The 26,797-nt window shown below is 45.2% G+C and overlaps 1 protein-coding gene across 2 annotated transcripts in view; it reads left to right on the forward strand.

Moving 5' to 3' along the window:
- Positions 1-26,797, forward strand: part of RHOA (ras homolog family member A) — a 68,940-nt gene that overhangs the window by 1,344 nt on the left and 40,799 nt on the right. The window contains exons 2-3 of one of the 2 annotated variants that reach the window (XM_038772662.1): positions 8,078-8,158; positions 18,326-18,487. The gene's annotated coding sequence lies outside the window, so the exon portion shown is untranslated. The remainder of the gene's footprint in view (positions 1-8,077; positions 8,159-18,325; positions 18,488-26,797) is intronic. The other variant, XM_038772660.1, reaches the window with a different exon arrangement.

Genomic DNA, 26,797 nt, shown 5'->3' on the forward strand with positions numbered 1-26,797 from the left:
TCTACCTGTTACATAACAGCAACAGAACTCAAACTGCTTCTAGATGAAGCTCTTCCCCGCCGTTGTTCATTTCAGTGTTTGTGTTGCCTAAACTTGGGAGAGAAAACGTTTTCAGGGACTTTCCCCGAACTTGTTCTTGGAGAGCCAACTCTGCTGCGGCCTGTCCGAGCCGTAACGTGTAACTTCTTAAAATAAAAGCTTCCAAAAGAATAAACCCCCGAGACGGAACAGGAATTTAACCACAAACTATGTATGCGTCTGGTCAAAGGTGGAGAATTGGAATTTTCACAAAGTTGGCCTGCCTTATTAGCTAGTGCTATACTTCCAATAAAGGTAGCAAACCCACCGTGCCTCCTCCAGAAGATACTGGTTTAATACCTGAAATTTGATTATCAGTTTCATTTAGTCTGAATCCTATAACCACTGAATAGGAGACAGGAAAAAAGTTTTCAATACTTTGGGAAATGAGTACAGAATTCTCTTCTGTGTCTTCAGTTTCTAATAAGCTGCTCAGAAATTGTGCTGTGGGGCAGGTAGTCGGAATAAAACCAAACCTGATTTTAAGATAATTTTTTAGAGGCCTTTTTGGTTGAGATCAGAATCTAAACCATTCTTCTGACCTTTGTTGAACACAATATTGATAAAGTATTTTGAATTGGGTCGGAACAATTACTGGTTTAAAATAAAACCACATTAATCAGTGATGCCTAAACTGCAACTACCAAAAATTACCGGTGTGACTATCTGAATATATATATATTCCTTTTGTAACATTGGGAGTCCCTTTAGTTCAATGGGAAATTTCAGAAATGTAGCACATTTGCTTCAAGCAATTTTTTTTTTTTACAATTTGCTACTCTTCTGTGCTAACAATTGAATCTTTAAACCTTAAAATTTTATTTTGGTGGTCCGTTTATAGACCCTTTTTAATGCATAAGGACCAAAATGAGGCTGCTTTAAGCATGGCTCTGAATAGGATCAGTCTCTGCTAAATTTGAAGGGCAAAATAGTTTTGGTTGAAAAGGTTGCATGAGATTTTCTGGGTGATCATTATTCATAGTTTCAGGCACTTAGAGTTAAAATGGCATTTACTGGAAACATATCCAACAGTATTTTGTGCATTCCTGCCTTTTCTTTTAGAGATGACTATATTTTATCATCATCATCAATCGTATTTATTGAGCGCTTACTATGTGCAGAGCACTGTACTAAGTGCTTGGGAAGTACAAATTGGCAACATATAGAGACAGTCCCTACCCAACAGTGGGCTCACAATCTAAAAGGGGGAGACCGAGAACAAAACCAAACACACTAACAAAATAAAATAAATAGAATAGATATGTACAAATAAAATAAATAAATAGAGTAGTAAATATGTACAAACATATACATATATACAGGTGAATATGTACAAACATGAAACTGAATGAATAACATTTGTAAAATATTGTGAAAAGCCTACCTGCTATAAAGTATCTTAATTTGGAGTTTTTATGCTGATAAAGTGCCTTAGTACATCCGAGTTGTGTTGTTTCATTTGGCATCAGATATTTGCTAATCCTTTTTAAAATGGCTTTGACCAAAATTCATAAAAAGGAGATGATCTTGTAGCGGTTTTGCTATGTTGTCCATATTGGTTATGCTTGAAGGGAGCAAAGTCTAGAGCTACTGTCTTGTTTTAATTTTTTTGCATTAAAAAAGATGGCCCACTAGAATCTAGGGAAAGAAGAGGGCATTGTTGGGGAGAGGAGGAAAGTGGGGTTTTTTTGTTTTTTTTAAGGGTAAAGTGGTATTTTGTAAGCATTTACTTTATACACCGTACTAGGCGCTGGGGTAGATACAAGATAATCGGGTTGGACAGAGTCCCTCTCCCACATGGGGCTCACAGTCTTTATCCCCTTTTACTTTGTAGGTAAGATATTGGGAAGTTAGGGCACAAAGGTCTCTCCCGTAATACATTTCAAGAGAGTCAACCATGGTTTCATCCAACCATTACCTCATCCCTGCGAGACCTCCCCTACTCCTCCAGCCCTTACCAAAAGTTGTTCAGTTCTTTCTTTTCCCTTAGAGCTTCTACAGTCCTGTTTCCCAAACTGGCCCTTCCGAAGGCCCGATCTCTCGACTTCCTGGGACTGACAACAAATAAGCTGTAATTAGGGTATAAAAAGAAAGAACCTTAAGCACTTCCTGAAAGGAGGGTGGATTCTGAACAGTAGCAGAAGGGGCAATGACTATTGTCTGCCCCTTCTGTTTGAAGGTGACACCACTGACTGAAGTTTACCCAGGGAGGTGTGTGTGTGGAGACTCCAAATCAATCAGTTGTATTTATTGGGCGTTTACTGTGTGCAGAGCACCGTACTAAGCACTTGGGACGGTACAATATAACCGAGTTGATAGACATTGTCCCTGACCACAAGGAGCTTCCAGTCTAATCAGAAGGCCAATGCTGGACCCCCAGTCCTGACCACACCATGCATCCATAAAGATCATCCATGGCTGTGCTGTCATGTTTGCATCTTCTGGTGCTGTTTTAGCTTTTGTGTTTTTGGCGCTATTGCTTGGGTAGAAGAGAGTGTCTCCTTTCTTGAGTGCAGTACACCCTGCTGGTGTGTTTACTGTGGTTATCAACTGGGATGGCATATTGTCTGAGACTTCATTTTACTACTTCCTTGATAAATTACCTTTCAGTCAGTCAAATTTAAGTACTTACTGTGTGCAGAGCACTGTACTGAGCTCTTGGGAGAGTACAACACAATAATACAAGACACATTCCTTGTCCACAACGAGCTTGCAGTCTAGAGGGGGAGACAGACATTAATATAAATAAATTATGGCTCTATACATAAGTGCTGTGGGGCTGGGGGGAGCGGTGGTGAGTAAAGGGAGCAAGTCAGGGTGTTGCAGAAGGGAGTGGGAAAAGAGGAAATGAGGGCTCTCTTGTTCCAGTTGCCCTTTTACCTCTCAACACAGAGCAGCGACTTGGGTATTGTATTTTTATCCATTCTTCTCATGTGTCCCACCCGGTGAAGCTATATTGAGGTGAACATGGTATTAGTGCTGGTAGATTGACTTGTAGATTGTCATCCTGCCCTGCCACATGTGCAGTTCCATCAGCATCAGTCAGATCTGGCTTTGTAAGCCTTCAATTTGATTTGGTGCTGCAGTGCTGCCTATTCTCCCATAGTCTCATAGAGAATGTGCTGGTCTTCTTGATTAGATTTTTTAAAAAAGACTTATTGCATATTTGACTGGTGTGCTGCCAAGGTATCAGAATTCTGTGGCAGCATTTAGCTCTGTCTTGCCAGTGAAGGGTTTTAGTTGTGTTTAGAGATTTCCCGATACAGGGTGATTTTTGTATGCTGCAAACAAAGTTATATACCAATTTTGTTATGTTTGCTTTATGGCCTCAGAGAAGACACGGTACTTCTATGGTGTGTGTCTATGTTTACATATATGTGTGGGTATACACGACATATGTGTGTGTATTATACATAGCTTTTGAAGATGACACTTGGAGGGGAGATTATCTCAATGATACACATGGATATGCTCTCATGTACACCATCCATGAAAATACAGGCGGGCCCTTTTTTTGGTTTCTTGCCACTTGGGCTGAATACAGCTGCTTCTCCTACAATGTGGGGGTTTCACTCTTGACGAACCCTGCTTTCAGGAAAACTCATGTTATAGTAAATGTGCGCAAACATTTCTCCCCACGTTGCAGCCCTCTCTATCCAGAAAGATGGGTTTTATTGAAGAACGTTCCCTAATTCCCCAGTGACATTCTAGCCAAAACTAATAGGGGAAACACACGTAAGGGAAGAGCCGAGTATGTTACATCCCTAAGTAGGTCTGCTCAGACAACGAGTGCTATTGAATGGGGCTGCCCAAGTTTTTTAGGACTTTATTTTTGAACTGGGAGAAGGGGAGCGGCACGTCCAGCCGTGAGCAGAGCGGACGTTGGATTTGTTGTACAAGTCGTGGTGTTGGTTTATACTGATGGAGCCACCCGGTGTACTCGCCCCTATGACCGGCAGCAGGCACTGAAAGGTAGCTGGCTAGGATAGGGGATGCAATCTGTGGTCCTCAACCAGAATGTCTGTGATGTGTTGGCCACTGCCGAGGAGCCCTCGCCTGTCCCCGTGATCCTTGACTGAGGGTGTTTCTTGCAGTTTCTCATAAGGAAAGGGATCAAACCTAGTCCCAGAGCAGATGCCTTTCCCACACGAGTTGAACCAAGAATGGAGTGGCTTTTTGTTGTTGTTGTTGTTGTTGTTGTTGTTGAGCAGAGGCTGTGAAGGGATCACGGGGCAAGGAAGTAAAAGCAAAAGCAATGCCTGGTGCTGCAGGTAGGCACAGTAGAGGATGGTCTCTGTGTGCGTCCAGTTTGGTTGGGACTGTGGCTCCTGAATTGGCCTTTTCCGCCACAAACCCTTGATAGGTGAATTTTACCATTCGTGGCATCTCCTCAGAGCAGAGAACAACAGACATACGTCACGAGGCAGCCGGCTAATTTAATATTGCTTGAAAATGTGGTTGTACCTTGGGGTGTGTTTTCCCATAGACTCACATGCTGTAAATTTGGATCCGTTCCAGAATCACTGGTAAAATATGAAGTTCCTTTACCTGCTACATGCAGTAATGATCAACATGACTAAACTATTGTATGATCTTCATTAAAGTAATGGAAGGCATAAGAGCGCATTCACATTACGCTATTTTCCATCACAAACTTTAAAAAAAGAAACCCACCCAAAAATAGTAAAACACAAATCCCGCAGAGATTTAATTCCCGAACTTTAAAATGAGGCAGTTCATTGACTCTGCCTTAGCTGCTTGGCAAGACGTGCTATACTGGATGTGTGGATTCCAGACTAGGTGCCACCCCTCTTCTTCCCATCCCCCCCCCCCCCCCTTATTCCTAACTGCTTTTCCGCTCCCTCCTCCCACCCCTCGCTCTTTAGTGCAGACTGTGCTGTGTGGTAATATTTTTGGGTAAATTCACAGTTGATTTCAATCTTAGTGGCAGCCTCAGCAGTCGTCCCCGCCGTCGCCCTGCCACTTCCCATTTATTCTGGTCCACGGCCCTGCTTCCCCATCCCGAACAAGGCCGTGGGGATGGAGGCAGCGGTAGGTGAGGCGGGATGGAAGAGGCCGGGAGAGCAGCCCCCTCCCAAGCCATTGTCACTCTCGTTTCTCCTCCCCTCCTCCGCAGTCCTGCCCCGGACCATCCCAGCTTCCACCCCCAGGATGAAGAAAGGAGACTGCAAACCAGCAAATGAGAAGGGAGCCGGGGAGGGCAGTGGTGCTAGTGAAGATTCTGGTGAATGGTAAAAGAAAGAACCAAAAAACTGTATGCCATGGCACAGTTCAGCATAGAGAGGTCGCAGGGACAGAGGGAATTGGTTTACGTATTGGCTGTAATATCAGGGGCAGAATGTGGTTATTCAGGGGTACATTAACAAAAGTCATAGTATCCCCGGGTTTTCCGTATTATGGTGGTGTTGGGAACCTGGGGTAGGCACATGTATGCAGCAGGACTGGTATTTTAGCGTAATGGGGAGGTCTTATAGGACAATGATTTTATAATTTTTGTAAGTTTTGTGTATTTAATTTGCCTTTAGAATATTTGCTTCATCATTAGGATCAGCTGTATCAGCTTTGCAGTTAGGGTCAAATTCTCCCCCCCCCCCCCACCTTGCCTGCCCACCCCTATCTCCCCCCCATCACCAAATTTTTATTACTCCACTTAACCTTAATCACTGCCACCATAAATGCACCCCTTTCTGCTCCCAAACTAATAGACTGAAGTTATAAGCCTCTCTCTGGAGTCATTTGCACCCCCAAGCACAAGATCTCATGACAGTCTTAACAAAGGTGAAATGTATGTAGGAGGCAGGATTGGTGGTTGAATTTTTAGTAGTAGACCAGGTCTATTGCATTTCTTCATGTTAATTTGCATGGTTGAGCCACAGTATTACCCCTAATACCTTGTAGTAGCAATAAAGTCTACTGATGGGCTGCTTGCCTTTCTCCATGTTAAATGTACCTTCACTTCATTTATTTTTTGCTTGGGAAATAGTTCAAAGTGAAGGCAGGGCACTTAATCACTTTTTTTTTTTCCCTGTGACTGCTCTTTACAAAGAAACAATCAGTCATTTTTAAACATATGAATCTCATCTTAATGGGAGTCATTTTTCTTATTCTGAACATGGTCAGTTTTAAGTATTTTTAAAGCAAATTTAATTTCCAGTGAAAAAGTTTACTTGAAATGATTTCCTCAATGATATCACTTTGAGATAACATTGAAAGGAACTTAGATTTGAGGCAAAATATAGCAGTTTGTCTTGGGCTGCCACATTAAGTGAAGGCCTTTATAGTAATAGTCATGGTATTAAGTGCTTACTGTGTGCTGAAAGCACTGTTCTAAGGGCTAGGAAAGAATACATGGATGGTAACCGGTAGTTGTGATGGTAAATCAGGAAGGAACTAAAGCTGCTCTCTCCTCTTATCGGTACCTCCCTGGTGTGTTAGATTTTGGACCGTTAAATTGAGATCAGCTTGTCTTTATGAAGTGAGCCTGGAAAATATGTATTCATTCAGTAAATTGTATTTATTGAGCACTTACTGTGGCTTACTGTGCGCAGAGCATTGTACTAAGCACTTGGGAGAGTACAACAATAAACAGACACATTCCCTGCCCACAACGAGCTTAAAGGACACACATATATATATATGATACATATACATATATACATATGCATGTATATACATATATATACATATACATGCATATATATATACATATATATATATGAGGGCGGCGGGCGGCGGCGGAGGTGGACACGTTGGGCGAAGCGCTGCGCTCCGTCTCCCCCATCCCCCCCGGCCCGGACATGGACCCCGCCGGCGAAGGTACCGGGGCGGGGCAACAAACCGCCCCTCCAACCAGTTAGTCCAGTGCTCTCCCCTCAGTAAGCGCTCAATAAATACGATTGAATGAATCCGACTCTATTTATTGAGCGCCACCCTAAGCGCCTGATAGAGGAGCGCTTAGGAGGCCTTCCCAGACTGAGCCCCCTCCTCCCCATCCCCCCCGCCTTACCTCCTTCCCCTCCCCACAGCACCTGTATATATGTTTGTCCGTATTGCTTACTCTATTTTATTTGTACATATTTATTCTATTTATTTTATTTGGTTAGTATGTTTTGTTGTCTGTCTCCCCCTTCTAGACTGTGAGCCCGCTGTTGGGTAGGGACCGTCTCTATATTTTGCCAGCTTGTACTTCCCAAGCGCTTAGTACAGTGCTCTGCACACAGTAAGCGCTCAGTAAATACGCATGAATGAATGAATGAATACATATATATATCTCGCTATATATATATGTATCTCTATATATAGTTATATCTAGGATAACAAAAATCATGAGTACTTGAGGTATTTTGTGGTGAACGAACAAACTTATCAATTAGAGGTTAGACATCACAACATGGCTGCTAGTGAAATAAACGAAAGGGTTATGTGTAAATACAACTGGATATAAAATTAGCGAGCTATGAATGATGGTCGGTGGCCTTCTTCCGGAGTTACCACACACCTCCTTCCTTTAGATTGTTCCTAACAAAGAGTTCACGGTTGGAGTGAAGTTGCTAATAGTGTTTGTTGTTTGTGAAACAATGACTTAAACTTGTTAGGCTGCTTTTAGTTTTAGAATCTATAACTTTCCCCAAATTTCCTTGCCAATATGTCATTTCTTAGTCGAAAGCCAGACTTAGATAGGCTAGTCACATAAGCTGGTGTATTTTTGAAGCTACTTTTTAAAAATCTTCCTTATCTGGAAAGTTTTCATACTGTATACAGCATATAATCTGCGTATTATGTGAAATATACCCATGAATGCATATGTATGATGTATTCTAGCCTGTCTCCTGAGAGTTGAATCCTGGGCTCTTTTCCCAGCTTGGCCACTGACTTGCTTTGTAGAACTTCAGACAAGTTTCTTCATGTCTCTGTGCTTTGGTTTCTCCATTTAAAGTGAAGAGATTATAATTCCAACATTTATTTTACATTTCTATAGTGCCTTTCCTCCAAGAACCTCAAGGTGCTCTTCAGAACCCGTCTGCCACACAGGCCAGATTCTTCACAAGAATCCTCTGAGGTAAGTAAATGTGCATAAATAACCTGGCCTTGCTTCCTCCTCTCCCTTGAAAAGAAAGATGAAAGGAGGTTCTGGGGAAGTAGAGGGATTATTCTTATAAAAATGTGATTCATTATGTATCTGTTTTAAGGCAAATGCACTATCCATATCATAGGAAAATGTTCTGTTTCTTTAGATTTTTCTAGTTTATCCCTTCCATAAGAAATGACATTACTGGGTCAGACTAATGGTTCACCTAGCCCAGTATTCTGTCTCTACAGTGGAGACTTGCATATAATGTACTTTGCCTTCTCTTCTCTTTCTTCCTCTTAGCTGCCCTTCCTTCCTGAAGGCCAATCAATCAATCAATGGTATTTATTGAGTGCTTACTGTGTGCAGAGCACTGTAAATAGCACCTGGGAGAGTGCAGTGCAACAGAATTGGTAGACACGTTCCCTGCCCATGAAGAGCTTACAGTCTAGGGGAGGAGATAGACATTAAAATAAATTATGGATCTGTACATAAGCACCTGTGGGGCTGAGGGTGGAATGAATCTCAAATGCATAAAGGGTACAGCTCTGAGTGCATAGGTGACGCAGAAGGGAGGGGGAGGAGGGGAAATGAGGGTTTAGTCTCCTCTTGGAGGAGATGGGATTTGAATAAGGCTTGGTGGGGAGAGCAATCATCAGTCGTATATGGTGGGGAGGAAGTTCCAGGGGCAGGACGTGGGTGAGGCGTCGGCAGCAGGATAGATGCGATCGAGATACAGTGAGTAGGTTAGCATTAGAGGAGTGAAGTGAGTGGCCTGGGTCATAGTAGGAGATAGGTAAGATTGGAGGGGGCGAGCTGATCGAGCGCTTTAAAGCCAAAGGTAAGGAGTTTGATGTGGAGGTGGGTGGCAACCACCAGAGGTTCCTGAAGAATGGGAAAGTACGGACTGAAAATGATCCAGGCAGCAGTGTGAAGTAGGGACAGGAGTGGGGAGAGAGACAGGAGGCGGCTAGGTCAGCAAGGAGGCTGATGCAATAGTCGAGGCGGGATAGGATAAATGCTTGGATCAGCACAGTAGCAGTTTAGATAGAGAGGAAAGGGCAGATTTTAGCAATATCGGGAAAGTGGAACTGACAAGATCTGATGACCTTGAATATGTGGGTTGAATGAGAGAGATGAGTTGAGGATAATGCCAAGGTTACGGGCTAGTGAGACAGGGAGGATAGTGGTTTGTCTACAGTGATGGGAAAGACGGGGGTGGGGACAGGGTTTGGGTGGGAAGATGAGTTCTGTTTCAGACAGGTTCAGTTTAAGGTGTCGGCAGGAGGGAATGTGAGGCTGCAGAGAAGAGGAGAGGTAGATTTGGGAATCATCCATGTAGAGATGGTAGTTGAAGCCATCTGAGCGAATGAGTTCTCCAGGGGAATGGGTGTAGGAGAATAGAGAGTGACCTAGAACTGAGCCTTGCAGGACTCCCACAGTTAGAGAGAGAGTCGGAGGCAGAAGCGGAGCCCCGGAAAGAGACTGAGAAGGAGCGTCCAGAGAGATAAGGATGAGAACCAGAAGTGGGCAGTTATAGCGAAGCCAAAGTAGGATGATGTTTTCAGAAGAAGAGGGTGGTCCACGGTGTCGAAAGCAGCTGATAAATCGAGGAGGATTAGGATGGAGTAGAGGCCGTGGGATTTGGCAAGAAGGAGCTCGTTGATGGCCTTAGAGAGGACAGTTTTTCCATGGAGTGAAGGGAGTGGAAGCCAGATTGGAAGGGGTCAAGAAGAGAATTGGAGAGGTGGAGGCAGCGGGTGTAGAGAAGCAGTATAGTCTAGTGGAAAGAGCATGGGCCTGGGAATCGTAGGACTTGGGATCTCATCCGGGCTCCACCACATACCTGCTATGACCTTGGGCATGTCACTGTTCTGTGCCTCAGTTACCTCATCTGCAGAATCGGAATTCAATACCTGTTCTCCCGCCTACTTAAACTGTGAGATCCGAGTATCTTGTATCTTCCCCAGCGCTTAGTACAGTGTTTGGCACACAGTAAGTGCTTAACAGATATCACAATTAACATTATTATTATTAGGCAGCCTGCTCAAGGGGTTTGGAGAGGAATGGTAGGAGATGGGACAATACCTGGGGGGAGCCAGGGGGTCAAGGGAGGGCTTTTTTAAGCATAAGGAAAACATGAGGAAGTTTGAAAACAATGGGAAAGAAGCCACCAGAAACTGGTGAAGGTTTATCTATTAGCCAGTCAATAGTATTTGAGCACCTGTTGTGTGCAGAATTCTCTTCTGTGCATTTGGGGGAGTACAATGAAATAAAAAGACATTACCCCTGACATCAAATAGTTTACAATGTAGCAGGGAAGACAAGACAGTAAAATTACTGATAGAGGTGAAAAGGAGAATTGAGGTTGGGCTTAAATGATAGGGTTTGTAAAATAGGTATGTTAGTACTGGGAGTGGTTGTATGTACCACCAGTGCGTAGTCGGCACATAGATGCTGAAGGGGCAGTTAGGGATATAAAATGGGGAGAGGAGAAATTAGGGAGGCTTCCTGGAGGAGGTGGGATTTCAGAAGGGCTTTGAAAATGGGGAGAGCTGTGGCCGGTTGGATAAGTGGCTGAAGTTCCAAGCAAGAGTATAAAGGTATGAGCAGGGGGCAGACAGGCAAGAGAAGAATGAGACAACAGTGAGTAGGATAGCTTGAAAAGAACTATGAGTGCGAACCAGGATGTGTTGGGAGAAGAGTCGATAAGTAGAGGGAGAGAGCCAACTCAGTGCCTTAGTCACTGATCAGAAGTCTTGGGTTATGGTGAAGATTTTTGAGGCATGGGGAGATGTGCAGAACTATGTTTGAAATTAATGATCTGGGCAGTAGTGGGAAGTATGCATCGAAAGCCGAGAGATTAGTGAGGAGGCTGGTGGAAGTAGTCAAGCTGGGATATGACGTGTGTTGGCTATTTGAATGGAGTTGGGGCGGGTTCAGGAAATGTGGAGAAAAAATTGACAGGATTTGATGACGGACTGAATAAGAGGGTGGGAGGAGTCAAGGATAATGCCAAGGTTGTGAACTTTAGAGACAGAAGTTGGTGGTGTCAACTGCGATCAGTCAATCAGTCTTATTTCTTGACACTGTGTGTGGAGCATCGTATTAAGCCCTTCGGAGAGTACAGTACAACAGAGTTGGCAGGTATGGTCCTTGCCCACAAGGAGCCTATAAATTTAGGCAGCAGAGAGAGGATTTGGGAGAGGAGGTGAGGAGTTCAGTATTGAACATGAGGTACTGGCAGGTCATCCAGATGTCGTGGAGAACACGTTTCTGCTGTGTGACCTTCAGCAAGTCACTTATCTTCTCTGTGCCTTAGTTACCTCATTTATAAAATGGAGATTAGTACTGTGAGTCCCCATATGGGACATGGACTGTGTCCATCCTGATTAGCTTGTCTCTACCCCAGCGCTTAGTACGGTGCCTGGTACCTATTAAGTGCTTAACAAATCCATTTTTTTTTAAAGGAGGAACTGTGAGATTGTGGTGAGAGAAGGCATAGCTAACAAGGTAGATTTGGGAGTCATTTGCACAGAGGTGGTTATTGAAGACATGGGAGAAAATGAGCTCCCCTAGGGACTGAGTATAAAGTGAGAAAGGAAAGGACCCAGAACAGAGCTGTGAAGGACCCCCACAGTTAACGGGTGAGAAACAGTGGAGGAACCAGTGAAAAAGACTGAGAAGGGAAGCAGCCAGAGAGGTAAGAGAACCACCAGGAGAGAACTGTTTCAGAAAAAGGCAAGATTAAATAGCCTTTTCAGGAGAAGGGTGTGGTCGACAGTGTCGAAGGCAGTCAAGAGGTTGAAGAGAGAACAGAGCAGAGTGTTAGATTGGCAAGAAAAGGTTGTCATCGGTGACCTTGGAGAGGACAGTCTCACTGGAGAGATGGGGCCAGAAGCCAGATTGTCAAGAAGAGAGTTGAAAGGGGAGGCTAAAGGTGTATCTAAACCCACTTGAGTTTGGACAGGGCTCAAGGGAGGCGGGTGGGGCCATAGCTGGAGAAGTACAGTCTGAGCTAGAGAGGATTTTTTAGAATCGGGGAGACCTGGGTGTGTTTGAACACCGGGGGGAAGGAGCCATCTGAGAGTGAACAGTTGCAGGTGGATACAAGGAAGGGAAGAAGAGTGGGCGCAAATGTTTTCAAGGAATGAAGAGATGGGGTCAGAGAGGCACAGGTAGAGGGGCTAGGTTGTGAAAGCAGGCCGGAGACATCCTCTCGAGAGGTGTCCGAGAAGGATAAGAGAATCGATGAGGGAGAGACCGAGGGCTTTGATTTTGTCAAAGTAGTTTGCGAGGTCGTTAGGAATGGAGGGTAATAGAGGAAGGTGGTGAGTACTGGAGGTTTCAGGAGAGAGTTTGTCTGGAGTAATTGGTAGGGGCAAGAGGCATGCGAGTTGATGAGGGAGGAAAAGTAGTGTTGCGGAGTGAAAGAGTGGGCAGAGTTAGAGGATAAATTTGAAGTGACCTAAGTCAGCCCAGTGTCTCGATTTCTGCCAGTAGCGCTCCACCGCAGGAGCAGAGGAAACATACCCCATAGCAGGAGCAGAGGAAGCATACCGCACACTCCTTAGGCGATCGAGGGCTGGGAGTTGGTGGTGCCAAATCAATGGAAAGGTGGGGGGTGAAGGAATTGAGTTTGGGGTTGAGGAGACGGATTTGTGCATTAACTGTATCACTCCCTGTACACATCTCCCGTACTCTGTTACTTAAATACTAACGCATGTATGTTGCCCTCTTTTCCTCCTTCCTCCCATTCATAATGATTTTAGCGTCTGTCTCCCCTGATAGACTGTGAGCTTCTTGAGGGCAGGGATCTTCTAATTCTGTTGTACTCTCCCAAGAGCTCAGGACAGTGCTCTGCACACAATAGGTGCGCAGTACATACTATTGAGGGATTTTATTTTCCCTCACTTTTACCCCGTTACTCAAGAGATGAACCCCAGCATTCCTCCTTTCCTCTTGTTCCCATTTTCTTGATTGCTGGAATTGGGTGGGTGGTGTCAAGGTGGGGAAAGTGAGGGGGTGGGGGTGGGGAGTCAGGTTTTGCTCTCCATATACCGTGGACACGTGTCGCGTGCACATTAAGGAAAAGAAGGCCAAATGGAGTGCTAAACAATAGGGCCTGGGCAGATTCCTTTTTTAAGAAGAGGGTTCAGGGGTGACAGATAGGTCTTAGAAACCAAAAGCATTTCTAGACCATATAAGCTCCTGGAGTACAACCATTGCATACTAGATAAATCATTGTGGGCTTTCTAAGTACAAGACTGGAGAGGCGGGCCCAAGTTTGAAGGTTTCCATTTGCCGATGGCAGTATGTCTGCTAGGGACCAGTTCTGTCAGAGTCCAAGGACCGCTACATACGTGTGGAACCTCCTTCCCTTCTCCTAGATGTCAGACTGACCTAGCTAGGCCCAACCAGAAGGAAAGTCGGGTCAGCTGTAAGTCCCACCTTAATACAACTCTGGCCTAACGAGGCCCTGTAACATTGACCTGTGAAATCGTACGGTCTGGTACCATACGATTCATTCCGATATCAGAGCCAACTTGAATTAAGAACCGGGTTGGGGTCCCTTGTGAATGACTTGAAGGAAAGAAGCTTGAAATGAGACACATAATGTCGCCATTGTTCTTTAATGAATGTTCACACAGAACTTTGCTGCTTGGAAATCTTGGAACATGATTTGGCAGCTGGGTTGCCTTCATGTAGTTCTGCAGGAAAGTTCTTCTGTGACTTCAATCTGTTTAGATTCCTTTCCCTCCAAATGGACTTTCCCCATTGTATTGAAGAAATGGACGGAAGCATTGTATTTCTGTGGACAGGCTTGAAAAAAAGAAATGTTGTTTTCCAGCTGAGCTCTTTAATGAACATGCACCTCTTTTTAATCCTAGTAAGGGAGAGTAAGAAAAAGGATTTACAGGAATGTTTGTTATTTTAGCCATATGTTAAAGATATCTATCTATATGTATACGTATACATAGATATCTTTAAATATATCTTTATATGGGAGTTTATCCACCACTCTGTTCACTGCAGATTAAACAGTAGTCAGGATTGGGAACGGCTACTGGTTTGAGCTTGATAACTCCCCTTCTGGGCTGGAAGTCCTACGGAGCTCAGTCAGCCCTTGAAAAAAGGAAGAAGAGGGTATCTGTAGACCAATCAGAAATTCACTTGAATTTTGTACTTTTGGTTTCCAGATGATTTGTTTGGGGATCTTAGGACACCCATCGCACAAAACTGTATTGCGTTATTCTTACCTAACCACTTCCTCTCATGTACTTCTTGGGGATTAATCCATTGGATATCATTTTAGTAGTTTTATGGGAGTTTCTTTTTAAATCCAAGGCTAGTTTCAGCAGCGTAAGAAATGGACTCCATGGGGCCAATTGTCCCCTCGACTCTTTGAGTTCGACTGCCAGCATTACTCACTCCAGGACTCTGAAGTGATCAAACAGTGGTATTTATTGAGTGCCAGGCACTGTGCTAAGTACTTGGAAAAGTATGCTAGTCGAAATGTACTTGTTCCCTGTCCTCAATAAACTCAATGGATGGGGGAGACAGACAAAAATTAATTTCAGGTAATGAGAGCTAGAAGAAGGATATAATAAAACACATCGGGAAGAAACAGCTGAGCAAATATGTTACTATTGTTATTATTATCATTATCATATTACTATGTGTCAAGCATTATTCTAAATGCTGGGGTAGATAGAAGTTAATCAGGTCGGACACAGTTCCTGTCCCAAGTGGGACTCAGTCTGAGTAGGAGGGAGAACAGGCATTGTACTTATGAGGAAACTGAGGCACAGAGAGGTGAAGTGGCTTGCCCAAGGTCACACAGCAGGCAACTGGCAGAGCTGACATTGGAACCCGGCTCCTCTGACTCCCAGGCTTGTGTTCTCTCCATTAGGCCATGCTGCTCAAATAAACAAATGTACAGATTATATTTTATATATATATATATATATCTCCATCCCATCAGGACTGAGTAATGATAATAATGATGACATTTATTAAGTGCACAGTTCCTGCCCCACTTGGAACTTAGTCTATGAGGGAGGGAGAGCTGGTATCTTAACCCCGTTTTACAGATGAGGGAACTAAGGTCCATTAAGATTCAGTGACTTGGCCAAAGTCACACAGCAGGCCAGGGGCAGAGCTGGAATTAGACCCCAGGTCTCCTGAGTCCCAGACCTGTGCTCTTTCCCCTAGATGACACAGCCTCCCCCACTGGGCCAGGCTCAACAGAGACCCAGAATGGTGGCTTTCTGGCCTGTTAGCTTTTTGAAATCTATCCCCTCCCAGTCCTCCTACCAAGTCTCTGCACTCAGAATGAAAAGTCAGGGCCTATGGTTGGCAAGTTTACCACAGTTGAGTGCAGAGAAACGAGCAGCACATCAGGCCTATAAAGGAACAGACCTAAACACGTCAAGACAGTGACTAAATGAGCCAGGCGGGGCTGTCCAAACCTGTAAATAAATACATCCGTGAAATGTCAGTTGTCCTGTAAATAAAACCTGCCTGGATTGATTGAGGCTAGGCAAAATCAGTCCTGGATGGGTGATGTTTTTCTCTCTGTCTCTCTCTCTCTCTCCCTCTCTCCCTCCCTCCCCTTCACACCCCCCCCCCCCCCCATGGCTACTATCAAGTTCAGTCCTTGGGAATTTAGGGTTAGAGTTCAAATGTTTGCTCCTAATGGATACTTAACTCTTTCGAATTATACTGAAAGGATGATGAGTTGGAAAGGAACTATTGCAACCCTTTGGGAAGGGATGAATCAAGTTTGCCTGAAAGTCTGATGCGAAGGAATGCATTGAGGGTACATGAAGACTGATGAACAATCTGTAGTATGCTGATCAAAGAGATTTACCGGACAGACTTAGCTTAAGGAATTGTGGTAGTGCTTGAAACACTGACACATGGACACAAAGCGTTTGGTCAGGTTTTTTGTTTGTTTTTAATGGGATTTATTAAGCCCTTACTATGTGCCAGGCACTGTACTAAGAGCTGAGGTAGATACAAGCGAATTAGGTTGGACACAGTCATCCTCATTGTTCAGGTGAGGCAACTGAGGCACAGAGAAGGGAAGCGACTTACCCGAGGTCACGCAGCAGACAAGTGGCAGAGCCGGGATTAGAACCCAGATCCTTCTGACGTCCAGGCCCGTGCTCTTTCAGCTAGGCCATGCTGCAGTTCCCAAAATGTGTCAAATTGCAGGAAACACATGCCAAGAAGCTTTGCCATTTGGCTCCTAATAGTTCCTCAGAAGAGACTTCAGTCGGACCGGCATCAACCCAAACCCAAAATGTTTGAGCACAGAGACAGACCTTCCTCAGAACAGCAGAGCAGGGAGTAAGATTGGAATACTGTTCATCTCCCGTCTCACTCCCCGACCTGCATCTGGATCCCGCTGAATGAGACTAGCTGTGATTGCCAGCCCAGCCAGCTCTGTTGGATTCCCAGAAAGATGGCTCTCATCTCTGAATTTTTGAATTTTCCTCCAAGACTTTATGCTAAACAAATCACGCCACTTCAGCACTTCTGCGTCACTTAAGCACTTGGGTACTCACCCTCCCTCTCCTCGTAGCATTGATGTACATATCTTTTATACTCCACTGCTTCCTCCTATCTGAAATTTATTTTAGGGTTTGGCTCTCCCCCCCACAACTAGATTGTAAACTCGTTGAGGGCAGGGATCGTGACCATATTAGTTCTGTTGTAATCTCCTAAGCATTCTGCACAGTGACTATTATTGATTGATTGATTGAAGAGCACTTGGCTGATGAGAAATGAAATTGCCTATGTGAATGGTGACCGCGCTTCCGGGCTGCTTACACAAATTTGAATTTAGAACTATGTGTACATGGGTTCTCTAAGTTTACAGTCATCATTGAATATACTAGAAGGATGATGGGTTTGGGCGTGCTGGTAACGTCCATGAGATTCGTTGTAAAATCATACCAAATTTTGCAAGCTCTCCATTTTTATCCATCAGTATTCACCACCAGTATTTTCTCAAGCGTTTTCCTTTTTCTCTCCAAAAATATCCAGTTCCCCTCATCTATTTAGCTCCACCTCATCCTATATCTCCTCCATTACCTGATTTTGCTCCCTTTCCTTGGTTACAGCTTCCTAATTACTGATAATAATACCCAGAAGGGACCCAAGAGGCTAACTTTTGATAGGCATCAGTGTGGGAGCCCAAATCTGACACGTTTTACATTTGGAAATAGTTCATCTGAGAAACATGTCATTTTCGTCACCCTACTTCAAATTACATGGGGTGTCACCTCACGGTGTAACGCCTCGGAGTGGTGTGGCATTAAAGCTAAGCAGGAAATGTACCAACTGAACTAAAGGCCCCGTGTACCATGTATGGCACCATCCTCACCTAAAACTGTCATTCTGGGTCTGGTTCATGAGCCAGAAATCTAAATCCTCATGATAAAAGATTTCAGCACTTTGTTCTACAGGCGGTCCTAGGAGTTGACGCAATTGATTCAGTTGACACAATTCCTGAAAATTAAATGCAAGTTGGAACTAATTGTCTCATGGGAACAGTGTTTTAAATGAGGGGACTTTATTCTGATACCTTGTTTTTTGCCCAAATTATCCAGAATTGTGACTCAATTATAGATGTCATAGAGTTACCTTAATGTATTTATATCGAGTCGCAATGGTCCCATCATAGTATAGCCAACTCTTACTTCTTTGGAAGTAGAAAAAATGGATGTCGACCTTACCTTGTGACTCTGGTGATCAGGTAACCCCTCCCACCTCCCTGCTCTTTTCTTCTAAACTGTCCTTCCTCCCCCCCCCCAGATCATGGCTTTTAAAATGGTTTCCCCAAGGCACCTGAGTGGTCCCATCTGTGCCCTGTGCCCCAGGAGCTAATGCCATAAAAGAGCCTAGAGATGTAAAGTTGAAACCGATGTGTCATAAAGTTGAAAGAGGGAGTGAATTTGGCAATGTAATTGGCATTTGTCATGACTTAGGAAAAAGAATTGCGGCACACCGGTGCAATACCTTTTTGCGAAGAAGTTAAAATCATTTGAGGGTAAACTTGCCTGAATCGTAAATGAAACCTCTTAGAGTGTTTTCCGATGATTTGCCATGAAGTGAAATGGTTTGGTTTGCTTTGCATTTGTTTTGAAGATGCCAGCCAGCTGTCAGTCATGAAGAATGGTAAAGCTCCTGTATCTGATGGCATACCTGTCAATATTTACAAGCAGGGAGAGGTCGCACTACTTAGATGTTTGCGTGGGCCTTTCAACATATGGAACACTGAGGAAATATCGTAGCATTTCAGGAAGAAAGGTGAGAGAAAGCTGCCCGCACAAAATAACACGGCATCTCACTGCTCTCCATTGTCGGTAAGACCCTAGCCAGAGCCCTTCTGGAGGCAACTCTAACTGGACTCACAGAGTTGCAACGAAGCTCAGAGGCCTCGACGTAGTAGTAAAGCAGATGTAGTCATCTCCCCACTCTTCCAGCCTCTGGGCAGCAGAGTTCGCTCTTAAAGCCACCACAACTTACTGCTCTACTCTGGTTAACACCCTCAGCGGGTTCCATGAATATAGTGTCAAGCGAAAGAGCACCCTGTGAAATAGAGTTGCCCACAGGAAATAGTGCAGAGTGAATCCCAGGATTCAATGAATTGACCAAAACAATATGAAGCATTTTTTAAAAAAGTGATGCGTGATAATTAATGCTACTGAGTTACATGCTCAAACAACTTAAATACATGCCACTAAGATATTTTTCATTTAAACGAGTCAGTGTATACAGAAAAAGCATCATTGTCCTCACCAAAAGCTTTACATATGTTGGTTTGATGCTCACCTTAGTCCAGACAACACTTTCACCACCAGATGTAGGGTGTTTTTTTTTCATGTTTGCAATGGACTCCGCTCAAAAAGCCACCTGATTGCTGCATGCCAGGCAGTATATCCCTGTTGCTTCCCAGTAGAGAACTTACTATGTTGCATTGGTTGAGACTTTCCTTGAGGCCTTGATGTACTGCAGCGTTATCAACTTCAACACACTGCTCATAATGCACATGTGGCAAAATCAGATCGTTAGCATGAGGAGGAAGAGTACTGAGGAATACCACCATTATTAAAACTCATTGGAAGCGTTACAAGAAAATCAATGCATCGGGACAATGCCGAATTCACGATCCTAAAGCATTTGATGCTATCAGTAGATTTGATGTCTGACTACTACCAAGTAACTTAGTCTGTCCAAGATTTCAAGGTTACTGTTATGACTGGAATTGTCCATTTGACCCTTTCTTTATCATAATTTAGGTGAAATTAGTTGTGTGATGGGTTTCCCTATTTTGCGTAGCGCTACTTGAGGCTATGGGCTGTGTGGAAAGCCGAAATTGGGAAACCAAAAGCAAAGAGGGCTGAAGAAACATTCTCAAGACACACTAAAGCCAAGCCTTGGATATGACCCTATCCTACCAGAGAACTGGGAGTCAGTTGCTGGGGAAGGACCAGCGTGGCACGTTGCTATCAAGAAGGGAGTGGCTCTGTGAAAGCAAAAGCTTCAATTGGAATGAGAGACAGGGAGGCCAAAGAGAAAATGGTGCCATGGAACTGCAGGCATTAAGCATCACAATACAAGAAGGGACAAAGGGCAGCCTTTTCATGTTCATAATCAATCAATCAATCAATCAATCGTATTTATTGAGCGCTTACTATGTGCAGAGCACTGTACTAAGCGCTTGGGAAGTACAAATTGGCAGCACATAGAGACAGTCCCTACCCAACAGTGGGCTCACAGTCTAAAAGGGGGAGACAGAGAACTGAACCAAACATACCAACAAAATAAAATAAGTAGGATAGAAATGTACAAGTAAAATAAATAAATAAATAAATAAATAGAGTAATAAATATGTACAACCATATATACATATATACAGGTGCTGTGGGGAAGGGAAGGAGGTAAGACGGGGGGATGGAGAGGGGGACGAGGGGGAGAGGAAAGAAGGGGCTCAGTCTTGGAAGGCCTCCTGGAGGAGGTGAGCTCTCAGCAGGGCCTTGAAGGGAGGAAGAGAGCTAGCTTGGCGGATGGGCAGAGGGAGGGCATTCCAGGCCCGGGGGATGACGTGGGCCGGGGGTCGATGGCGGGACAGGCGAGAGCGAGGTACAGTGAGGAGATTAGTGGTGGAGGAGCGGAGGGTGCGGGCTGGGCAGTAGAAGGAGAGAAGGGAGGTGAGGTAGGAGGGGGCGAGGTGATGGAGAGCCTTGAAGCCCAGGGTGAGGAGTTTCTGCTTGATGCGCAGATTGATCGGTAGCCATTGGAGGTTTTTGAGGAGGGGAGTAATATGTCCAGAGCGTTTCTGGACAAAGATAATCCGGGCAGCAGCATGAAGTATGGATTGAAGTGGAGAGAGACACGAGGATGGGAGATCAGAGAGAAGGCTAGTGCAGTAGTCCAGACGGGATAGGATGAGAGCTTGAATTAGCAGGGTAGCGGTTTGGATGGAGAGGAAAGGGCGGATCTTGGTAATGTTGCGGAGCTGAGACCGGCAGGTTTTGGTGACGGCTTGGATGTGAGGGGTGAACGAGAGAGCGGAGTCGAGGATGACACCAAGGTTGCGGGCTTGTGAGACGGGAAGGATGGTAGTGCCGTCAACAGAGATGGGAAAGTCAGGGAGAGGACAAGGTTTGGGAGGGAAGACAAGGAGCTCAGTCTTCGACATGTTGAGCTTTAGGTGGCGGGCGGACATCCAGATGGAGATGTCCTGAAGGCAGGAGGAGATGCGAGCCTGGAGGGAGGGGGAGAGAGCAGGGGCAGAGATGTAGATCTGGGTGTCATCAGCGTAGAGATGATAGTTGAAGCCGTGGGAGCGAATGAGGTCACCAAGGGAGTGAGTGTAGATTGAGAACAGAAGGGGACCAAGCACTGAACCTTGGGGAACCCCCACAGTAAGAGGATGGGAGGGGGAGGAGGAGCCTGCAAAAGAGACTGAGAAAGAACGACCGGAGAGATAAGAGGAGAACCAGGAGAGGACGGAGTCTGTGAAGCCAAGGTCAGATAACGTGTTGAGGAGAAGGGGGTGGTCCACAGTGTCAAAGGCAGCTGAGAGGTCGAGGAGGATTAGGACAGAGTATGAGCCGTTGGATTTGGCAAGCAGGAGGTCATTGGTGACCTTTGAGAGCGCAGTTTCCGTGGAATGAAGGGGACGGAAGCCAGACTGGAGGGGGTCGAGGAGAGAGTTGTTGTTGAGGAATTCTAGGCAGCGCGTGTAGACAACTCGTTCAAGGCCTGGACTATGGGTCCTCATTGGCCTTTTCCTCTTTATCTCTCTTTACCCTCCCTGCTCCCTTCCCTCCCCACCCACACACAAACATGGAAACTTCACCATCCGTAGTGCCACCTTTCAAATACAAAAGCCGACTGTATTTACTATTACAACGTGGGATCTCTAACTGGAGCTTAGAATGTGTTCAGTCCTCTGGGATACTCTTCCTTCTGATTGGGCAGTATACATCAACAGAAGCACACAAGAGAGCCGGCACCAAGGAAACTGGGCAAGGAGCCAAGTGTCTTTTATTTTTCTGCTACCTAGGCAACGCTGTCCAATGATGCCCTACTAGATCAAGTAGAAAATTAAACCAGGAAGGTCAGCTTGCCTTTTGATTGTCTAAAAAGTGTGGCACCAAGCTTCAGGCCAGACTGATATGGCTAGGAGACCTGGACCATTCAGACATCCCATTTAGCTTCTTGGACCATTTCATCAGCGTCACCTACAAACCACACAATGTCAAATGACAAGATGGACTTCCCACCAACAAGGTTTTGGAACCAAGCCTGCCACTCGTCATTGCAGAGATGCTTATTCCACCCAGCCGGACATGGGACCTGATGACTGCGGAACCCACACAGTTGGACGTGGTCCTGAAGTGGTATGGCTACAGGCCAGGGTGAACAGAAGAAAGACTTGAAAGCTACGCAACCTCAATGTGGCATAGTCGAGGCTTCTGGGAGCATCAGTAGAGAAGTGGCATGCAGCAATCGGGTACGGGAGGGTCTGTTTTGAGCAAAAACCGCAGGCAGCCTGCGGGGTAAAGCGGCAACCCCCAAGGTCAGTCTTGACGTATGTAAAGTTCTGTTGACCATCCATAAATATGTAGTCATATACACGGCTGCAGCTTCACGAGCAGTGGCCTGGTTTTCAGATCCCAGAGGCAGCTAAATATACACTCAGGTCTAGCAGTATCCCCATCTTTGGTGCCCGCTAGAACGTTATTGGGGAATCGGGGGATGCTCATCTAACAACGCAAACCTGTTTGGATGTGGCGCACCATGACATCGGACCAGGTGAGTACGGCGTGTTCGGTGCCAGTTTTCCATAGCATGGGGTTTTGCCCAAACTCAACCCTCGCGGTCTAGAACTGGGTATAAGCTTTGCAATCAGTTGTACCACAGGTGTAAAAGAGAAACACGATGATGGTTTGAGAGGAAACAGCTACCCAATAGATAGTTTTCGGTCTGTCCCTCTGAATTCAGACAGGAGCACTGAATTTGGCAATTCTTTCTAAACCTGGATAAGGCTGCCGGATTTGGTTGGGACGGTTAGTTCACAGTGCTGTCCTGCCAACATTGTCTTCGGAACAGTTACGTGACAGCTGGCGGAACTAGTTTGTCTCCTGTACAGTGCTGGGATGTGCTAGGATTTTTAAATTAAGGGAGGCTAAGTTCAAGAAACCAGCATGAGTGTAAATTCAGACAATATCTGATTCTGTGTTCATTGTGCCTTTTTTTTGTCCTCACGAACAGTTAAAAGGTCCTGAAGAGTGAGCAAGCTGGATATAAATGAAATGTTTTGTTGTTCTAATCAGACTTTGAGGGAGGATTGGGATGAAATTTGTAATTGTCCTAAAGATTGAGTAGCTGATCACTAGTCGAAAAGCTTCTGTTTCTATGCGGAGATTTCTTTTCCTTTCAGCGACACAGCACAATCATGAGATCTGACAGAAGTCTTAGTCATCAGTTGCATTGTGTCTACTATTATTTGGAAAAAAGAGGATGAATCTGAGAAAACAGACATTGCAAAACTCTTCACAGTCCTCTAAACAATCTATCAAGGCACTCCTCTTCAAATTTCTTCCTTGTTTTAGAGAGGCAGTCATTGTCTTTGCTGCATAGGGCAGCTGTCAGCCTTCTGCTTTAAGCCCCCCTTTTGACATTCCATTAACTTAAAACAAGCACGTAGTTTAGTGTGAAACTTTGCATGATAGGTTTCAGGCCAGATGAGAGTATTTGGGGGTGGGCATTGGGAGGAAGAGGAAATGTTGAAAGAAGCTTAGATCAGCCTTTTGGCGATTATGGTATTTGTAAGTGAAAAAGACATTCTCCAAAAGCCCACAGGGATATAGACATTAAAATGGTTGGGCATCTTGTTCACTTTAAGATTTAATAATAATAATAATAATGGCATTTATTAAGCGCTTACTATGTGCAAAGCACTATTCTAAGCGCTGGGGAGGTTACAAGGTGATCAGGTTGTCTCATGGGGGGCTCACAGTCTTAATCCCCATTTTACAGATGGGGTAACCGAGGCCCAGAGATGTGAAGTGACTTGCCCAAGTCACACAGCTGACACTTGGCGGAGCCAGGGTTTGAACCCATGACCTTGGACTCCAAAGCCCATGCTCTTTCCACTGAACCACGCTGCTTCTCTCAAATAGGTGAGGACTGCATCCATGTTAGTGTGGGCACTTCATGAATATTGAGCAAACTGCCCAGGAGTAAGTTCGTTGTGGGCAGAGAAGGTGTCTACCGACTCTGTTGGATTGTGCTCTCTCTAACGCTTAGTACAGTGCTCCACACATAGTGCTCAGTAAATGTGATTGAGGCTCTGGACTGGCCCTGGAGGAACGACTCCATCCCAAAACAATTTTAGGTCTAAAAGTCCCTTATCCAAATACCGGCCATCAACTTGTAACATTGAGTGACCTGTATTCAGAAATGTTGTGATGCTACTAACAACAACAAAAACACTAACCAACCCACTCTTTAGAACCCGTTCAGGTCTGTTAGATTTAGTCCCAGCCTCATCAACGGCAACAGCGAATGTGCTTGCTCTGCCTGACCTGTAACTTTGCCTCCGGTACCCGTGGATACTACAGGTAGCCACCTTACCCCCTACCTGTTCCTTGTGCTGGCGTTTAGGTGTCCACTGGCTGCCTGCTCCTCAGTCCTGAGGAGTAGGGGGGCAGGTCTGGGGTTGGGGTGGAGGAGGAGCAGAGCATGGCTGCAGGACAGTCCCAGCCATGACTTTCCTCACACTCGGCCACGTGAACCACCCGTCTTTCCCCTTACCCCCGGCCTCTGGACACCGCCCCACCCTCATGACCCCGGGACTCCCGTCGGTCCCTGCTCCAGCCTGACTCAAATGGCAGCGGCCACCCGAGCCGTCGGTCTCTCCCCCTCCAGCTGACCTCTGGGGCCCAGCTGTGCGGGAGAGAGGCCGCCCCAGCCCCCACGACACTGAGTTTCCCATCAGTCCCTCCCTCGATCAGCGGCAGCCACTTGTGCTGACTGCCGCCCCCCTTACAGCTGACTTCCAGGGTCTAGACGCACCGGAAGAAAGCTGTTCCCCTCCCCGCTTCCCCTGGGATTGGGGACTGGGACTCCTGTCATCCCTGCTCCAGCCCAGGCAGGACGTGACCAGTGGCAACAAACCTTCTCAGTCATTGAGAAGGTCACTGCCATAAGCACAGCTGTGACTTCTCTGCTCGTTCTGCTGAACCGTGAGGCACCTGAAATCCTGTTGCTCCTTTCATACTTTCATCGTCTTTTGTCTCTTGTATTTTTGTTCACCTTTCCTTACGGCTCTGTCACCGGACCTCTTCTCCCCCCCAGCACCCCAAAGCCCCCTATTAGGTTGGGAGCCCTTAGGGGTCAGGAACTGGCTCTATACATCATCTGTATATTTCTTTCTCAGGGCTGAGTAAAGTGGTTTCCAAACAGTAAGTACTTAATAAATACTATTTGTTACATGACTATCATTCAGTGCAGCTGACCTTACCCATAAGTCAGGCAAAATGTGGGTGTGCAGGTCTACCATTCTCCCCTTTATACCGTGCATGTAAAATAAGAATAATAATAATGGCATTTATTAAGCACTTACTATGTGCAATAATTTAGGTAAACTAACACTCTCTAGTACTCCCGTGCAAAGATTGCCAAATTATCCCAGGTAAGGAGCCAGTTGCAAGAAGCCATCACATCATACTAGGTTGAGTTCATAATTCAAAAACCTTACAAACCCTGGAAAATTTGTGAATTGGGCCTTCAGTAATAGAAAGGAGCAATTTTAGATTCTATAAAAACCCAATGAGAACATAGTCACAGTTTGCCAGTCACATTTGGGAAGGGGAGAATCCTTAGTTGGCAAAGATGATGAACGGTGAGATGTAAAAGTCTTGGAGAAGAAAAAAGCAGCAGAGTAAGTGATGTTGGAGACTACTTGGAAATAACTATAACTTGGTCACTCCTGGAAAAGGAGGGCAGGGGAATGTAAAAACTAATTTGTAAGTAGATATGCTGTATTTGTGCACCTGCGCACCCACACCGTGCCATTCTCTGTCTTGCCACTTGTTTAGCCTGTATTTGACATTATTGGAACTGTTAAAAGAGTCAGCTGCAGCATCTGTGGGGAAAACCAGGTCTCTCGGCTATAAAGAAGGTTGATCCATAGATCTTAAGTTTGGCCTAAGGCCGAACACTACATTGCCGCCCCACTCGGTTTGACAGTCTTCCGGAGAATGTGCAGGCCTCCTTGATTTGATTTTCTTCTCCCCTGTCTATCGCATCTTTGATCAGTGTGCTGTGTATGAATTAAAATTCAGGGACCACGTTTCACCCTGTATCGCCAATATAGATTTTGTTTTGTGTATGGCTTTTGTAGCACAGTCTGGTACACTACCTTGGTTTTCTTTAGACTTCGCCTCTAACTCCTGGCTCATTCAGCAAAGCAGCTTACAACCATTTGTGTATCATTTTGGATAGAGCACAAGCCTGGGAGTCAGGAGGTCATGGGTTCTAATTCTGGCTCCACCACTCATCTGCTCTGTGACCTTGGGCAAGTCACTTCACTTCCCTGGGCCTCAGTTTCCGCATCTGGAAAAATGGGGATTAAGACTGAGCCCTGTGTAGGACAGGGACTGTCTCCAACCTAATTAGCTTGTATCTACTCCAGCGCTTAGAATAGTGCCTGACACATAGTAAGTGCTTAACAAATACCGTTATTATTATTATTATTTTAAAACCCCTTTGGCAACAGGAAATGAATCGGACAGGGCACCCCCCAGCCCTGACGTGGCCAGCTGTGCGCCATCATGAAGCCTTAGACTCTTAATGAACTGTTTAGGACGGCCGAATTTGTAAATGATTTCCAGAGTCCAGATTTACCGACGGTATCAAATGCCTTCATAAGCTCTATAAAAGGCATATAGAAAGGCTCCCTGCCCTTTTCCTATATCTGGGGTGCTGGGCCAGACAGACATCTGAAACCCCAGTGTGATTCCAGGAATATACCATCTTTGATACTTTTCAGTAGTTGCTCTAGAAGCAGTATGGCCTACTGAAAAGAGCTCAGGCCTGGGG

Source organism: Tachyglossus aculeatus, chromosome X1 (genome assembly GCF_015852505.1).
Source record: "Tachyglossus aculeatus isolate mTacAcu1 chromosome X1, mTacAcu1.pri, whole genome shotgun sequence".
Lineage (NCBI taxonomy): Eukaryota > Metazoa > Chordata > Mammalia > Monotremata > Tachyglossidae > Tachyglossus > Tachyglossus aculeatus.